This window comes from Manis javanica, chromosome 11 (genome assembly GCF_040802235.1).
Source record: "Manis javanica isolate MJ-LG chromosome 11, MJ_LKY, whole genome shotgun sequence".
NCBI lineage: Eukaryota > Metazoa > Chordata > Mammalia > Pholidota > Manidae > Manis > Manis javanica.
The window spans coordinates 119052398-119071218 of record NC_133166.1 but is presented as its reverse complement, the minus strand read 5'-3'; positions in this window follow the sequence as shown (position 1 = coordinate 119071218).

The following is an 18821-nucleotide window of genomic DNA, read 5'->3' as shown; positions in this document are numbered from 1 at the left end:
TGACCGTCTGGCTCCTCTCTGCTGCCAGTGGGCAGGGGCAATGACTTCCCGGACCGCCACCACTGCCCGCCACCCTGACCCGGCCTGGGCCCTCCCTCTGGGGCCCCAGACTCCATCTCCCGTGCCCCGTGCCCCCTGCCCGCCCGGCAGCCCACTTGGATGTTCAGTGCATCTCAAGTGTAAAATGGCCTGTTACCTCACCAAGCTCATGTCCTACTGCTCCACCCTGCTCCCACTGCTTCTGCCACACTGGCCTTCCTGCCAGCACACTGGACAGCGCCTGCCTCAGGGCCTTTGCCCTGCCTGGTCCTCTGCCTGGAAAGCTCCTCCGCAGAGAGCCACATAGCTCCTTCTCTCACCTTGGCTATCCTGCCAACCCTATTATCCTGCCGACCCCACCACCACCTGCTGTTTCATTCCCGTCCTCAGCATTTATCCCCATCTGATACACGAGATGTTTTCACTTTTTATTTTGTTTATTGTCTGTCTCGCCAGATTAGGATGTTAGAAGCATGAGGGCAGGGCGTTTTGGTCTGTCTTGGTCATCGCTGTATCCCCAACACCAAGAGCAGTGCCCCGTGCACAGCAGGCACTCAGCACGTTGTTGAACATATGAATGAGTCCAGGCTCAGCGGCCTCCCTCTGGGGCCACATCCTTGACAGCAAAGCTCTCCCCCTGCCTCCCAGCCTCTAGGGCCCACACTCAGGGCAGGACTGCAGTGTGCAGTGTGTCTCCAGCAGGTCCCCGTGTCCCCTCCAGCGTGGGGATTAGGGACCCCTCAGTTCCCACAGCTCTCTCCAACTCCCCTGGTTCACCTCCAAGATGCTCCTTGCCTCCTTGTCCCCTTCACACCCATCCCGCCTTTTACAGTTTGCGAATAATTTTGCCATCATGGTCTTAATTTAACCCTCACATAAGCCCTCACATGAGCAGGGCTTCAGCATCCTTGCTGCACAGGCCGGGGGACCCAGGCTAAGGCCCAGTGATGCATACGCATCAGAGGAGGAGAACTCCCATCCTGACACCAAGCTGGGCCCTCACTTGCTTTCTCCCTGTCCCTACACCTGCTTCCTTCGCAGCAGTAAAGGCCCACAGCCAGTGATGACAGTGAGAGTGCTGGACAGAGGACAGACAGACCAGTAAGCTCTTGCTGCAGGGAAACCTGAGACAGCCAGAAACCAGGAGACCAGGGCTGGGGAGGGGACCACAGAAGGGATTAGGGGGCTCAGGCGGGCCTGGGAAATTGCATCCCCCACTGTAACCTAAAGCAAAACTGATCAAACACAGCAAGCAATACCCCAAGCAATTTAAGTATAATCCCTGGGGGTCCACACTCCCACCCCCAGGGACTCACTGCGAGGCACTCACTGGTGGAGCATGCGGTGGCTGTCCAGGCATGTCCATCAGAGCAGCGCCGCTAAGCAAGAGCACTGGAAACCAGTTGAGTGTCCACAACGGGCAAAAGGAGCCCATAAATTGTGCCTTCCTTGAAAACAGTAGGTGTGATCTACATTTCCTAACTCAGAACAGCAGTACGATGTTAACTTAAAATGATATATTTTTATGTTTAATGGGTTTAAAATACCCATTCCTGTTTTTTAGAAAGGTGTGAATATTTGCAGAGAAGCATCCGGCGAGATGTTTACCAGCAACGCCAAGAGCAGCAGTGTCCTGTTGCTGAGTCTGGAGGTAACCTACTCTTCTTTGTGTCTGTACTCTATGCATGAATTTACAATTAGCATATACCGATATTCTTAGTAAATGAAACAGAAAAGGTGCATCTATTTTAGAAAAAAATATGAAGATGTCCAGGCTTCGCCAGGGCCATCTCTGCAGCCAGAATGCGGCGCCCACCCGTGCACAGCAGTCCAAGCCAAGGCTGGCCCTGGGCCCAGCCTCTCCCCTGTGCAGTGTCAGGAGTCCGGGTATGACTGAAGTGGGGGAACAGAGGGAAAAGAGCCACGAGCTGGTGGTGGCAGCAGCTCGGGGAGGGGACAGTTGCCCGCCCAAGCAAAGGCTGAATGACACTCTGCAGGTCGCCCTGATTTGTGGGGCAGGTGGCCCCCATTGTGGCCCCTGCTGTGGCCAGGGGTGACCACAGGCCAAGCAGCTCGTAGGTGAGGCATGCCTAGTGGTACGCTGGGCCCTGTAGGGTCCGAGCCTCAAGCTGCTCCAGGGCATGTGGTCTGAAGGAGGAGTGAGCACAAGGCCACAGGAGCACAGGCAGCCCCCGCTGGTCTCCAGAGCCACCCCAGGTCCCAGCCCCCAGATGGGACCCTGTATCGAGGAGCACTTGGGCTCAGGCCCCCACGGCCGCCACCAAGGGAAAGGCATACACCGGGTAGGATGAATGATCAAAACCCATGACCTTGACCACACTCCACCCATCTTTGTAGGCAGGGCCCCAGCACAGCGCCCAGCAACCTTATTCAAGGAAGGTACAAACGAATGCGTGAACAAGCCCTGCACAAAGGCGACCCCAGCACCACTTTAAAAATAAAGCATCTCAGTGCATGAGCTTCTCAGGGGCTGGAAGCGCATCTTTGTCCTGAAGGAAGAAGCTGTTTTTAAAGTGAGAGAGGGAAGGACCTGGGCCTTCAGTGCATGGGGCCCAGTTACAGGAACGGGGCCAGAGGACCCAGCCACCCACCCTGCAGGGTGAGGGGGAGTCGGCTTCTGGGAAGCAGTGGGGCCTCACCTGGGGCAGTCCCAGAGGAGGGAGGTGACTGGCGGGGCAGGGCCTCGGCTTCCTGCCTTTAGAGGGTGAGGACCTGTCCACATGGGTTCGGGATAATCAGGCCCCAGTCTTTCTCTGTCGGCATCCACCCACTGGTTGAAGACACTATTCAGAGGGTCCTCTGCTCAGACTGAGTGACTTGGGGGGGTTTCAAGCCTTCTGGGACAGAAAGGGACATGGACTGCACACTGGTGCTTTCACCCTGTGCTGGGATCAAGAGGCAGGTTCTGCACAGTTTGGTGTCGGCAGGGTGATGGGCCACTTGGTGAATCAAGGTGGCTTCACAGTGAGTGTGTGCATGAGGCTATTCCCACCTCCCCACCCCCACTGCTGCCACTATACTGGGCCTACTTCAGTCACTGCCCAACATCACCCCCAGCTGGCCCCTGACTGTGAATACCCCCCGACAACAGGATGAACACAGAGCTGTGGACCTGGTCTATGGCCAAGATGCTCCACAACACAGAAAAGCCAGCTCTGGCAGCTCGGTTCCCTGTTGGGGACTTAAAACCATCTGCACCGGCTGCTCTTTGCAAGTCCAGAGAGAGGGGAGACTTGCTGAAGTCAGAATCTGATCCAGGATCAGAAGCCAGGGCCCCAGACCCCACATGCAGCGCACCAAGGGGAGTTTTCTAGATGAAAGTCAGGGCTTCCCAAGAGGCCTGAATCAGCAGGATGTGGTATCAGCTTGCCCCACAGGGGGCAGCCCCGACTCTCCACCCTCCCACCACTCACTTATCCATTCCCTCCACAGACCCCATTCTCTACCAGCCTGGAGTTGGAGTGGGCAGGAGGGGAGTGCACTGATGGGAGTTGTGCCTTCAAACCCCAGAAGCCCAAGGGAAATAGAATCCACAAGGGCCCCACAGAACCTTCTGGAGTTCTCCTGGCTCCAATTCGCCGTGTGACTTTGGGCAAGTCCCTTCCTCTCCCTGGGACTCATTTTCCTGGTCCACCTGGTAAAGAGTTTGGTCTCCGAGCTTCCATCTGACGCTGAGAAGCTGTGAGTGTCCAAGCCTGGACACACTCACTGTGTCAGAGGAAAACAACGAGCCACAAACTAGCCACCATGAACAACAGAAAGGGACTCACAGGTGGGGAGCCCTCAGGAACTTAGATGCGGCCACCACCACTCTGTTTTTTGCCTGAAGTTTCACTAAAGGTGATGAACATTTGTGCCACCCGAAAAGCATTCCCAAAAATGTTGTTGGCTGGTCGACAGCTGCGACTATGTCCATTTATTATTTAATCTACTTTTGCCCATGAATCGAAAACACAGCAATTGAAAAGACACAAAGGCCACACTTCTTCGTGCGTGCTGCTGAGAAGCTCCAGAGGGTCTCTATCTTTGTGCCCTAGTGCCAAGCACGGTGCTCTAGGCCTGATTGTTTTCAACATCAAACCTGAAGGGAACCTCACATGTAACCCAGTCTCTTCTCTTACAAGTGGGGAAACTGAGGCCCAGACCCTACATTTTATTTGGTCTAACATCAGCTTCTCAACAGAAAGGTTTGATATTGTAATTATGTTAGTTCTACTTCAAATCACTCCATATATTCATTGAGATTTAAATCTAATGGGATTTTTCAGGGGTGAGAGATTCAACACATTTATTTGAAAATGAGTGAGACCAAGAAGTATTTGAGACAGAAGAATAATGTCTCTCCACATATTGAGTGTATAGTTAAATCAACAGATTTACAGAAATTAAAACTGGGTGTATCATTTAGGGGAATAGATTCATTAGTGGGAAAGAAGAAAGAATCCAGGAAAAGCCGCAGGTTTACAAGGAAATTCAGCAATGTGGAAGTGCTTCTAATCAGTGGGGGAAACATGGAGTCTTCCAACAGTGGCACTGAAGCCACTACTCTCCTTTTAGAGGAAAAAAAAATTTTAACGAAAACTTTAAAGATGATTTTTAAATAATTAAAATAAGTCACATCTCACACCATGCTAAAAAAAAATAAATGTGGGTTAAAGATGTCTGTGTAATAAAAAATAAAACAAGAAAAGCACTATAAGGAAATATAGGGGGAATTTTTCATAACTTCATGTGATTTTTCTAAACATGATATAAAAACTAGAAGCCTTAAAGAGAAAAAGAATTTTGACCACATAAAAATTTTAAACTTATGAATAATGAAAGACACCATAAGAATAAATTATTGCAAATAAACTGATTGACAAAATATTTGCAACACTTGTAATAGACAAAGAATTAATATTCATTATATATAAAGAACTTCTCTAAATCAACCAGGAAAGGACAATGCAGAAAAAAAAAAAAAACAGATGAAGAATACAAATAATTAACCAATGAAGAAATAAAAATGTCCATAAAACATAGGAAAAAATGTCCAATTTCCCTAATAATTAATTAAAGAAATAAAATTTTTTAACACAGTTAGATATTTTATACCTATCATATTGGTAGAAGTTAAAAACTGTGGGTAACATACAGAACTGAAGAGGTGGAGGGCAACCCAAGTGTTCCTATTCTGACAGCGATCATGTCCATTGTCGATTTTCTTAAAAGAACCACTTGAGCATTATCTCAAAATCATAAAAGCTCACATGCATGAAGCAACACCACATCTGGAATGTGTCCTGAAAGATACTAAACACACAGACCTAAGGACATGTTTGCTGATCTCCCTGCATCAGGTGGAGCAGAATAAATGCTGACAAAGAAAAGGATAAAAGAAATCATGGCACATTCATAGGGTGGATGACTCTGAGGACAGGACGGAGATGACATAACCCACACGTACTATCATGGAGAGTCACAATTTATTGAGAAGTAGAAAAAAAAGCAATTATACAGTAGTAAGTATAATTTGACCCCATTTTGTAAAGATTTAGACCAAACTTTCAGTCATGGTTACATCCGGGGAATGGGCTTGGTGGCAAATGATAGACAGGAAGGAATGCTGTTTTTAGAAAATTTATGTTGGTGTTCTTTGAATATGTTTCGATAGTACACATATGTATACTTTGTGTGGGACTGTATATAATTAAAAACAAAAGAGTTTATCCTCACAGGCCCCAGACAAAGTCATCATTTTTATTTCAGAGAGGAGAAAACAGCCCCAGGGCATATCACTTGCCTGAGACATTCACTGGCTGTGAGTGCTGACAAGGAATCCCAGTCCCAGGTTGCCTGAACCAAAAGCCAGGGAGAATCCTTCCCACCACAGCCCACCTGCCCTAAACCCAGAATTGGCCACGTGAATCACTGGCTTGGTGGCATTTTTTCCCCAAGTGCTGTATTTACCATTTCTCATCATCAAAGTATTGTTCTCAACTGGGATGTATAGAAATGTTAAGAAGTAGGGAAAAAATACTGTTAGTGTTAATATTTTGGAATATTTCTTTCAATATTTTCACTGCATCTTTAAAACATAGTTGACATTCTATTACAGATATGATTTTGTATCTTTCTTGGGAAATAACATTGTGTTGGAGTCCTTTTCATATTTCATTAAAATCTTCATAAACACAATTTAAGAACATCAATGTTTTAAGGAGTGACATTTTATCTACTATTTCATTACAGCCTTCTTACCACCCTCCCACCCAACCCAACCTGCAGGCACCGAAGTGTCCCATCTGAGATAAAATGTAGTAAGTGCTTGTTCTAAGGCAAGCACAGAGATGACTAAGACATGCCGTACCTCATACCACACAGCAAAATTAATTCTGGGTGGATTAAAGGGCTAAAGGAAAAAATAAAAATCACAGAAAGACTCGAATGAAGTCGATGAGAGTATTTATCAAACCTCTGTGAAGGGGAGGACTTTCTAAGCCTAAAGCTATGGGAGAAACCACAAAAGAAAAGATCATGAGATTTGGCTACCTAACATTTTTTTGCTCTGTAAACAACATGAACAAAAAAGCAAAGGTCAAATAGCAACCTGGGGAAACTATTTGCAACAAATGCAGCAAAAGATTAATAGCCATCATATATAAAGAACTCAATACAAATCAATACAAAACACCCACTGAGACTCCAAAGCATAACCGGGAAAGGCGTACTGTGTGGTCCACGTGTGGCTATTTAAATTTAGATTTAAATTAATTTAGATTTAAGTTAAAACCTTAAACTAAAGCTATATTTAAATAAAATTAAATATTCAGTTTCTCAGTCAAATTAGCCAGTGCTCAATAGACGTAACTGCTGGTAGCTATCCTTTTGGACAGTAAAGATGCTGACAATTTCTACCATCACAGAAAGATTGATTGGAAAGCGCCTAGATAATTCACAAAACAGGAGATACAAGTGACTAACAAACACATTAAAAAATTCAACTCACTAGGAATAAAAGGAAGGCAAATTAAACCAAGAAAATATTTTATATTCCTCTAATTAGGAGTAAAGTGGGTGTTAATTGAAAAGTAAAGAATTACTGACCTTTATAACACAGGGAATATAGTCAGTAATATTGTAATAACTTTGTATAGTGACACCTGATAACTATACTTATCAGGTGAGCATTTTGTAATGTACATAATTGTCGAATCACTATGTTGTACTACTGAAACTAATATAATATTGTATATCAACTACTCTTCAACTAATAAAAAAAGTTACCCATCATCTGTAAAATAATTTGGCAAGAGAAATTAAGAGCTATAAAAATCCTTGACCCAGTTATTCAATTTCTGGGAATACAGTCTAAAGAAATAGTCAGAAATACAGAAACAATTTTATCCTTTGTCATTTGTCATTTGGCTATTTATAAATCCAGGAAGAGAGCCCAGTATGAAAGTCCAGCCTCTGGGAAGTGATTACACCCACTGACGATCCCCAGTCGGTGGACTGACAAAACCATTAATAAAAATTATGTATTTTTGAGGGGCTCAAATGACTTGGGAGATGCTCATAAGATTACATTTAAAAATAAATCATTTGGAGCTAAACAGGATTAACACCAACTATAAAGGTATGAGGCCTATATGTAATACACAAAATGCTGTCAAATGTCAGAAACAAACACCATGGGGCGATGGAATTCTGAATATTTTGAAGGCTGTTCAGTAATTTCTGAATTGTAAACAATGGTCATTTGCCTTTATATAGAACTAGATAAGTTATTAAAAATTCAGAGGAGGCGATATAACCTATGATTAAGAACACAGCCTTCAGAGTCAGGCAGGCTAGCTCTCCGACCTCAGACAAAATCAGTTTCCTCACCCGTGAAGTTAGCAACAGCGCCTGCCTCATAAGGTTGTGAGAAAATGAAGCGAGATGCTGCCTGCAAAGTGCTGGGCCAAGTCTGAGACTATAACAGGCCATGCATCATGAGAGCCACTGTTTTCATTAACATGGGAAATGTTTATTCACACAATTGCAGGACAGACCAGAACCCAGAGTCCTCTGTATAATATGCTCTCACCTGTGAGGACATGCACTTTAAACATTTGCTTTAAAAAAAAGTCCACAAGGACAAGGAGCTATTCCAAACGAACACTGGTTGCCTTGGTGACGTGGGATTATGAGTTTCCTTTCTTTACTTAAAGAAGCAAAAAAATATCTTTCTCAGCTCCTCAGATTTTCTCCCATGAGCATGTAACCTTTACAATAATAAAAATGTTTTTAAATAAAGCAACGCTGAGATAAATTTAATGGGCTGTGCTAACGAGGTCAGATTTAAGGCAGGTGGTCAGAGGCACTTAAAGCGAGAGCCTTATTGGGGGAGGCCACAGCTGGAGGGGACCATGGAGATTTGGGTGACAGGATTCTGGGGGTGACTTAAATTTTTCTGTATGTCTCATGTATCTTACAACCTTTGTACAAGATTAGAAGGAGGGTATTGTTATTGGAGGGGGGGTATTATTTTTTCTGATCAGAAAAAAAGGTAGTTGAGAAACCAGGCTCCCTGACCTTGGGTTTGGGGGGGAAACTGAGTCAGACAGAGACAAGTACCGAGAAGTAGGGGGTGAATGTTAGGAGCACTCCAATGGGGGCGGCTGGACCCAGAGGTCTCTGCTCCTCCTGTTACCGGGCAAACTCAGGTCCCGCGCAGCTGTGAACACAGCCGGAATGATGGCAGCAGGTCACATGGCCTGAGAAGGCCTCCTTTTTTTATTTTCTAAGCTTTCCATAAAACATCTGTGAATTTTTCATTGTGGGAGCACATAGGAAAGGAACTTGTGTTTCACAGTTCACGCAGCTTATAACAAATCTATCACATTTCTGTCACTTATAGATTTTTTTCCCTGAGAACCTGGGAGTGGCCATCCCCACCCCACCCCCATAAGCCCCCCAAAGCTGGGCCTGTTCATCCAAGCTCTCCCAATGCCCCCCAGGTCCCAGGCCACACACCCGAGGAGCAAGAAGAAAACTTTGAACTTCAGAAAGAGCCAAACAGCTTCTCCAAGGGGATGTTGGGCCCCTCCCTGCCTACACAACCCCTTTGTGACTGATTCCCTCTCCTGATCCCCGAGTCCCCCAAGTTCCATAAGGCCCCAGACAAGTGTGGGAAGGCTGTTCACCAACCCAAAATAGGAGACTGCTGGGCTGGGTGTCAGATCTGCTCAGGCCGGCGCGCTCCTGAGTTGCTGAATTTAGAACTTTCTGAAATGAGTGGGTTGTTGACAGGAGTGTGAGCAGCTGTGGTGATGTGGAAAGAGGTCATGAAAACCTGCAAGGAGACAGCGTGGCTTGGGGGACATGCAGGGACTCTGGGGCCAGACAGCAGGATGGTGGCCTGGGCAGTGGCCATACCATGGGGAAAAGAACCCAGGGCTTTAAGGGTTGTGGTGCACAGTGAGAACCTGCCAGTGCACAGAAAGCACTGGGAAATAGTAGCTTCCTGCAGCCTGGCTCTGGTAGCCATGGCAACAGGGAGGGCAGGAGGTTGGGAAATCATGGGATGAAAGGACCCAGGATCAGAATGGGAAGTCCCATTCCAGACTGGCCCTGTGAGCCTGTCCCGCCACTTGACCTTGAGGGCCTGTTTTCTTCTTTGTACAACGGGGTTAATTTCATTTCTGAGCCCCAGCAGCCAGCACCCTGCCAGAGGCTCCTCAGCACAGACTCTGGAGGCAACAGAAATGCAAACGAGCTGTAAACCTCTAGATCGATTGCACACAAAGCCCAGCAATAGACACAAATGGGCCTTTTTGCACACAGAGCCCAACAAGAGAGACAAATGACACAAAGGCCCCATCCCCAAGCAGCGGTTTCCTAAGTGGGGAGAAGGTGCATTCTCTGCAGCAAAACCCGGCAAGCCAGCAAGACCCGAAACTACGCTTCCACGTTGCTTGGCCTCGTCCTGGACTGGAGGTTCTAAGGCCTCTGGGTGTGAGGGAGGTACAGGGATGAAAGGTACCGGCCTTCTCCCCAGAGGTAAGCACTAATGCACACAACGTAACATCAGGCAGCTCGCAGAACCCTGATGCGCAGACCTGGACCCCGGGGTCGGGACGCGTATCCACCTGGGCTCAGGTGCCCTTCACCACTCCCCCGGCCAGGGGCACCTGTGCAGCAACTGCACTGGAGGTTGCCTGGCAGGGAGCTCCATCCCCAGAGCTGGGGCCTGACCACCCATCCCAGGGCCCCCAAACCCCAAGCAGAACAAAGGAAGCTCCTCAGCTGGGCCCCAAAGCTGCCCTTCAGATTCTCTTACCACAGGGGTCAGTGGGAAGCAAGGCCCAAGAGAAGCGGTGCTGTGCCCCGGGGTTCTGCCCTGAGGGTCCCTCAGGCTGAGAGTCATCACGTGCAGAAGCGGCAGCTCGGGTTCTGCACCATTCTGGATCTCAAGCTGGTGGGAGGAGACCTTCCGCCCCCTGACCCCACCACCTGCCCCCAGCCCCAGCACGCAGCCTCCTCCTTCAGGGATCCCGGCACTGGATGGACACCGAATCAAGCGGTGAACCCCTCGTGAGAAATCCTTGGGTTTTGAATGAGACTCCATTCCCTCCACAAATCCTAGTAACAGATTTGACCTGCACCATCTCAGTACAACCTGTAGCTACACTGGCTCTACCTTTAAAATCTGGAGAGAAATGAGCTCCCAGAATTTTAGACTTTCAGCTTTTCCGCCCAACACCTTTGTCAGAGAGGGGAAGTCAGAAGGGAGCTTAGAGGACAAAGAAAATGGAAGAAGTGCCAGACTGCACCTTGCTGCAGAGTGGGAACCAAGGAGGGCTTCCTGAGGGAGGAAGCCTGGTGCCAGGATCTGGTGGAGGGTGAGAGTTGGGGCAGAACAAGTTCCAACTTCCTTCCACCCCCACACTCCTTCCTGCGCCCCACCCAGACCTCACCCGTGGGCCCTTGGCACCAGCATCAAGCCTGGGCCTCGTCCCCAGTGCCCGTCTCATTGAGGGCCTGGGCCAGCCCTTGCACACAGGTCAGGCCAACCTCCCAGGGGCACAGACAGCGGCCCAGAGAGTGGCCCCCACAGACACATTCCACCCAGATAAGGGGCTTCCCTGCTAGCCCACAGGCAGGATGTGGCTCCTATGCCCCAGGGGGCATATTTTACTCTCCAGCCTGGTGAAAACCTGACAGAGGGGTCTTGTCACAGGATCAAGGGACAACACTTGCTGGTCACTGTTATGTGCTGGTTACGTGCTGACAGACAGATGGTGTTTCTCACAGTCACAAACGCCTCCCCCCAGCAGCACAGCATGCCCTCCCATGCCACCCTCCCTAGCGGAGTCCCGGGGGCCGGGGGGCTCCATGGCAGGCGCCGCTCCCAGAGCTTTGCCCACTTTTCCTCATTTAATCCTCAGACAACCCAAAGAGGCAGGTCCTGTAATTATTCCCATCTTACAGAGGTTACTCAGCGGGAGAGTGGCAGAGCTTTCCAAATAACAGCAAGGGACTCGAGAAGCTCATTTAACCCCCATCCCTACCTGGGACACTCCCCCAGAACCAGTCTGTGTTGGGGCTCTCTGCTGACCCTCAACCCCCAGCCGCCCCACTTGGCCCCATCCTACACACAGTGGGATGCAGGAGCCACGGACTCTCACCTGGCCTGACCCTTCCTGCTGTGTGTCCTGAGGAAGGCCCCTAACGTCACTGGGCCTCTGTGTCCCCGTGTTTCAGGCCTCAAGGCCCCAGCGTGGGCCATGTCCTGAAAGCAGCCTTCCCTAGAGGACAAGGCCAGGGTAGCAGGGAGGGAGTCTCCTCTTGGACTGAGAGCTGGGAGCCCTGGGACCCTGCTGGTTCCTTATCCCATCCTGTGACTTGGGGGGGGGGGTCACTTCACCTCTCTGAAAAACGGGGCAGATGTCACCTGCCTTCCTCCCAGGGCGAGATGGACTGCAGCACCACCAGTTACAATGTTAGAGGCCACAGTCACCACACTCCTCCCCCCAGGGGCAAGGATTCTCACCCTGTTTTGCAAATGAAATCAAGTGAGGTTCCAAGGAAGGTGCCCTCTCACTCTATAAAGTTAGGAACTCATTTAGGCTTTAAGTCCTTCTCAGAAGGTGGTTCAAATCCCTGGCCAAGGGGTCTCCCTGGCCTGGCAAGCCCCCCCAGATTTACCAGGCAGCTGGAAGGAGGTACAAATAGCCAGGGCTTAGCATCAGCAGATCTGAGTTCTGGTTCTGTTCTGTCATGTGGTGTGGAGTCACTCCCGTTAGCCTCCTCAGTGCTTGTTTATAGCCCGGGCACAGGGTGCCCCATCTGTGATGGGGTGGAGACGCTGCCAGTAAAAATACTTTGTAATGCGCCACACAGCAAGGGAAGCATGAAGACTGTCCAAACCACTCACCACCAGGCCACCGCCAGGCCACTCGGCAATTAGGAAACCACCTGCCTCTGTCACTGCGGGTTTATGTGTTTCATACCCCTCCTCAGTCTCTGCTCTCCAGAGAAAGTCCTGTTCACTCCATGGTGTGCAGGTCTCTGTGGGTGGCAGAGGGCTTTAAGCTTTGTATAACCCAAATGCCCATTGCAGTAAAACAGGTACATAAACTGTGGTATCAGCACTTGGTGGAATATTAGATGGCGACGAAGAAGGGGAAGCGCCTGCTATACACAATAATGCGGATGAATCTCCTAGGCATGATGTTGCGTGAAAAGAAGCCAGACACAGTAAAGTGCAAACTGGGTGATACTGTTTAAAGAAAGTTCAAGAACAGGCAAAAGTGATCCATGAAGCTAGAAGTCAGGATGATGGATCCCTGGGGAGGGAGTGATGAGGGACTGGAAGGAAGCATGGGAGGGGGGCTTCCGGGAGCCAGTTGGGCTCTGCTTCTGGATCTGGTTGCTGTTACACAGGTGTGCTCAGTTTGTGAAGTCACTGAAGCTGTGCATTTAAGATACACTCCTTTCTACGTGTACCCTATATTTAAATACAACATTTTTATGATTGACAATCAGGAATCAGCCCCTTGCATACTTCCTGACCGTGCATATTGCTCTGCCACCTTCATGTTGCTGATTTCAGGCCCATTAAATTCTCAGCCTCCACTCTCTCTTCTGCACAAAATAGGGATAATACTAGTATCTGCCTATAGGACTGCCAAACGTCAACCGTTTAAATTCCACCTTCACCGTATTTACCTTATTCAAGTTCTGCGTAGGAATATATTTCCTTTCAATCAACTCATCAGCTTTATCTAAATAATCTGAAAATGAAATTCTGTATCACACTCATAAATCATGGTATTGGCATGCTAATGATCTGTTTCCAAGTATATTCATATAAATAAAAAAAAACACAACTGTTAAAGATGTTCACCTGTGAGTCCCCTCAAATTATGCTCCACGTCACTGACGGTGGCACACTCCCCCTGGGGAGAACAAGGTCACGAGCCCCTCAGAGCCCCTGGCACCGCAAAGGCCCTCAGTGAGCAGTCACTGGCGTCAGCACTGTCACCGACACCGCCAGCATCACAAACACCACCACTGCCTCACTGTCGTTACAGATGTCCCCACCACCGTCTTCACCCTTCACCACCATCACCCTTACACCACACACAGCCCACAAACGCTTGCTTCCAGACCATCTCGTAGGTCTACCCCAGTGCGGCCCTGCCCTCAGCAGAGCTTGACGAGCTCAGGACGTGGGACCCGTTCTGAAGCTTGGGGGCTGCTGGGATGCGCGTGCAGGTGAGGGCTCCGTGTGGGTACGGACAGTGGAAGGCTCTGGGCTGCACCCTCCGACCCTCCACTCCAGGCCACAGCCAAGCCTGTTCCAACATCTGGCAGAACTTCAGTCTCCTCATCACTAACACAAAGCCAGCGGCGTCGGGACCTCCCACCCATGGGCCTGGATCACTGGACTACTAGAAGCCACCGTAGGAGAGCCCTGGACACGCAGCAAACCGCCAGAGGTGTGCCTCAGATTCACCCTCGGGGATGACGCTCTCACTGACCGTCAGGGGGCCCCCACAGTGTCACTCACACAAGAGGAAGACCCCGATCCTGAGAGTGGTTATAAGACCAGTTGGCTGTGCCCCTCTGAAGTAAATGCAGCCCAGCAGCATTCAGATTTAACAGAACTAAGTTAGGACAGAGGTTATTAATTGTTTTTAAAGAAGGCTTTTGGCATTTAAAATGGCCATAACATTTTTATTTTAGAGCATGACCCTAATTTAATCAAATTCACGTGCCTGTAAAGTCCATGTTCTTAACACAGTAGGTTTTTTGATTGATCAAAGTAATATGAATAGCCAACACGATATAAAAATTAGCTATGCCTTAATGTGTTATTCTCTAAGCACTTTTAATTGAAGTATTGTTGATATACAATCTTATGCTGGTTTCAAGTATACAACACAGTGGTTCAACAGTTACGCATATTATTAAATCCTCATGAGTTACTATCTGTCAACATAGGGAGATGTTACAGAATTACTGGCTATATTCTCCATGCTGTACCATAGCCTTAAAATAGCCATAACCTTTCATTTGACTCATTCTACTTCAAGGAAATAAGAATATGAAAAAAAGATGCTTGTACAAAAATATTCATCACTGAGTTTTTTAATGGCCAAAAAAATAATAAACATACAAATGTCAATAAGAGGGATTAAACAACATCAGGACCTTTATATGTTGACTTCTACTATAAAGCCACTTCAAAAAGTACATTATGTAAGTTGATAACACAGGAAGACACTCAAAATACACTTTAAGAGAAAAAGCACATTACATGTATGTATGTGTATGCATGTATCTTTTATACATATATATCTTTATAGATATATAAAAGACATAAAAGAACATGCCCACATATTTTATATCTATACAGAAATATATATATGATACTAATTCTGAAACAAAGTATAATTATTGTAATTATAAATAGGAAAAAAAATAAAATACATGCCTCAATACATTACTGCATGGTAAGATTGCAGGTGGTTTTATCTTTTCTTCATACTCTACTGCATTTGCTGATTTTTCTCAATAAACATGCATGATTTTATTATTTAAAGAAAATCACATTATAAAAATGCTATATATTATATATAACTATACAAATAAATACATGGGATTTTTTTCTTTAAGCAATTTTCTAAAAATTCCTTTTATGTTATTTTTCATTTGTCATAAAACCATCATATACATTGTTTGAAAAAAACTAAACGATAGAGAAGCACATAAACTAAAAGCAAAGGCCCAATCCAGCCTCACTCTTCCGTCTCCAAATCCCATCCCCCACAATAATCTCTCTACTGTCATTATTTTGATAACTACTCTGTGAAACCTTTTTCTGTGGATGCAGAAATATTTCATCTAACTGCTCAACTCACTTGTGTTTCTATTTCATGAATATAAGATCACAGTCTGTAATTGTCCTGAAATTTAGCTTTTCACTGAGCAGAATGGCCATCTCTCCAAGTCTGCACATGGTGACCTGTACCCTCTTGCCTGACTGCTGTGTCATAGTCCAAAGTGAGTTACTTGCCCTCTGCCCTGTCTTTCCACGTCTTCGTTATCTCTGGGTAGCCTGAACACCCCTCTGGATACTGCCTGCTCCCTGGGGAGTACAGGAGAGCTCTCTAAGAGTGACACTGTGCATGAGTGTTAGAAAACGGTTGTGGCTTTTGCCATTTTGTCCTTTAAGAAAGGTTGTATCAAGTTTTTCAGGTTCTGGTGAATGGTATTCTTTAAATAAGATCCCAAGCCTCCATAAAACTCTTAGAAGAAACATAGGCAAAAATCGCTTGAATATAAACATGAGCAACTTTTTCCTGAACACAACTCTGCAGGCAAGGGAAACAAAAGCAAAAATGAACAAGCGGACTACATCAAGCTAAAAAGCTTCTGTCCAGCAAAGGACACCATCAACAGAACAAAAAGACAGCCTACAGTATGGGAGGATATATTGTAAACAATATATCCAACAAGGGGTTAACATCCAAAATATATAAAGAACTCACACGCCTCAACATCTAAAAAGCAAATAACCCTATTAAAAAATAGGCAGAGGATGTGAACAGACACTTCTCCAAAGAAGAAATTCAGATGGCCAACAGACACATGAAAAGATGCTCCACATTGCTAATTATCAGGGAAATGCAAATTAAAATCATAAGGAGATATCACCTCACACCAGTTAGGATGGCCAACATCGAAAAGACTAGGAAAAACAAATGCTGGCGAGGATGCAGAGAAAAGGGAACCTTCCCACACTGCTGGTGGGAATGTAAGATAGTTCAGCCATTGTGGAAAGCAGTATGGAGGTTCCTCAAAAAAACTCAAAATAGAAATACCATCTGACCCGGGAATTCTACTCCTAGGAATTTACCCAAAGAAAACAAGTTCTCAAATTCAAAAAGACATATGCACCCCTATGTTTATCGCAGCACTATTTACAATAGCCAAGATATGGAAGCCACCTAAGTGTCCATCAGTAGATGAATGGATAAAGAAGATGTGGTACATATACACAATGGAATATTACTCAGCCATACGAAAGAAACAAATCCTACCATTTGCAACAACATGGATGGAGCTAGAGGATATTATGCTCAGTGAAATGTCAGTCAGAGAAAGACAAATACCAAATGATTTTCCTCATTTGTGGAGTATAACAATGAAACAAAACTGAAGGAATAAAACAGCAGCAGCAGACTCACAGACTCCACAAGGGACTAGCAGTTACCAAGGGGGAGGGGTGGAGGAGGGGGTGGGGAGGGAGGGAGAAGGGGATTGAGGGGTATTATGATTGGCATACATGGTGTGGTGGGGGTCATGGAGAAAACAGTGTAGCACAGAAAAAGCAAGTAGTTAATCTGTGGCATCTTGCTACACTGATGGACAGTGACTGCAATGGGGTGGGGTGGGGGACTTGATAATATAGGTGAATGTAGTAACCACATTGTTTTTCATGTGAAACCTCCATAAGAGTGTTTATCAATGTTACCTTAATTAAAAAAAAAGATCCCGGCCTCAACTCACAGATTGAGGAATCTCATGGACCATCTGGTATAGCCCCTTTAATTTCGTACATAAACTGAGGTCTGGGAGAGACACTCAAGCCCAGCATAGGACCAGTAAGAGGCTGAGCCAGGATTGGACCCCATATGCCCCAACTTCTGGACCCTTCTCACTTGCAGTATCATGATTATTGCAGTAACAGGACCCAGAAACCTGCCTTCATCCCAAGTGGTCCCACTGCCAAACTGGCAAACTCCTATTCACTCTTCAGGTCTCAGCCTGGAGTTCACCACCTCCAGGAAGCCTTCCTTGACTTTCCCAGAGGTTGGATTGGACACACCTCGTCCTTCATGCTCCCTCAGGCCTAGCCCTTCCATGCTCTTTCCCAGCTACCTGTTGGTGGTCTCCCCACTAGACTGGAAGCTCAGGGCTTGGAGGGTGCCTGTCAGTCTGTTTCACATGCCTGTGCTGAAAGCCCCCAGGTCATTCATTCATTCATTCGCTCAAGGAATAACTTTATGCAGGTCCTCTAGGCTGGGGTGAGAAGACTTGGGTTGGAGAATAAAAGAAAGAGACTGGGGGAGAGCTTCAACAAGTGCCAAGGACTTTGGAAATGCTGAGCGCTTCTCAATGAAGCTGGAGGGTCCGGCCTCTGACGCCTACTATGCCAATAACCCCCCCATATGCCTTTCCCACAGATGTGCTCAGCCGGTCTCAACAACACGCAGGACAGGTTCTACTCTACCCATTTCACAGAAGGGATCTAAGCAGAGAGCAGAGGCTCTTGGTGGAGGACACGTAGCTGGTCTGTGGATCTCCTAGGTCCCTACAACCTCTACTGTAACACAGCAAAATCCTCAAAGGGCAGGGGAAGCACCAGCCTGAGGTGAGAGAGAGGCTGTGCTGGGAAAGTGTCGCCCACAGACCAGGAGACCTGGGATCCAGTCCAAACCTCACTGTTGGTTAGCTGTGTACCGTGGGGAATTCACCTAACCTCTCTGACCCTCAGTTACTTTATCTGAAAAATCGGCTTGGTTTAACACTTGTCCTACTCTATCTACTAGACAGTCTTATTTTCTTAATAAAAACTTACGCCCTGTGGTAGAACAAGTCCAATTCCACTTAGGCAACAGAAGAGAAAAAAATGAATCCTCAAGACACGTGATTCGTAAATCCTGGGGCCTCGGGCGGTGGGACGTGTGTTTCTCACACACCCACCGGGAGGGGGCCTGCAGCGGCCCCACGGCCCCAGGTGGTGGGAGTGAAAAGGGCGAGTCAGCTAATTCAAGAGCATCTGCTGGGCCTCCACACACTCAGCCCCACGAGGAAATGTGAGTGGACCCCCAAGGAGGATGGGGCGGCCAGGGCCTGAGATGCACTCAAGGGAGTGTACTAGGGCTTACAAGCCCTTCATGTTACTATCATGGAGTCTTCCAGAAGCTCTTGGATGCAGGGATCATTCCCTAGCTCCATCTTAGAAGGGAAGATAATCAGTCTCAGAGAGGGGAAATGACTTGCCCAAGGTCACCCTGTAGTTGGGCTGGAAAACTGGCTTCCCAACCCCCAACGCCTATCCTCCCCACCCTGAAATGACCACCATAACACAACTCTGGTTCCTGGAGCCCCTCCTTACTCGGAGCCAGGATCGTTCCCGCTCTTCCCACAGGTTATTCTGCTTCATCTTCAAACCACCACATTTTTCAGCTGAGGACTTGGGTAACTTCCTTGAGTCA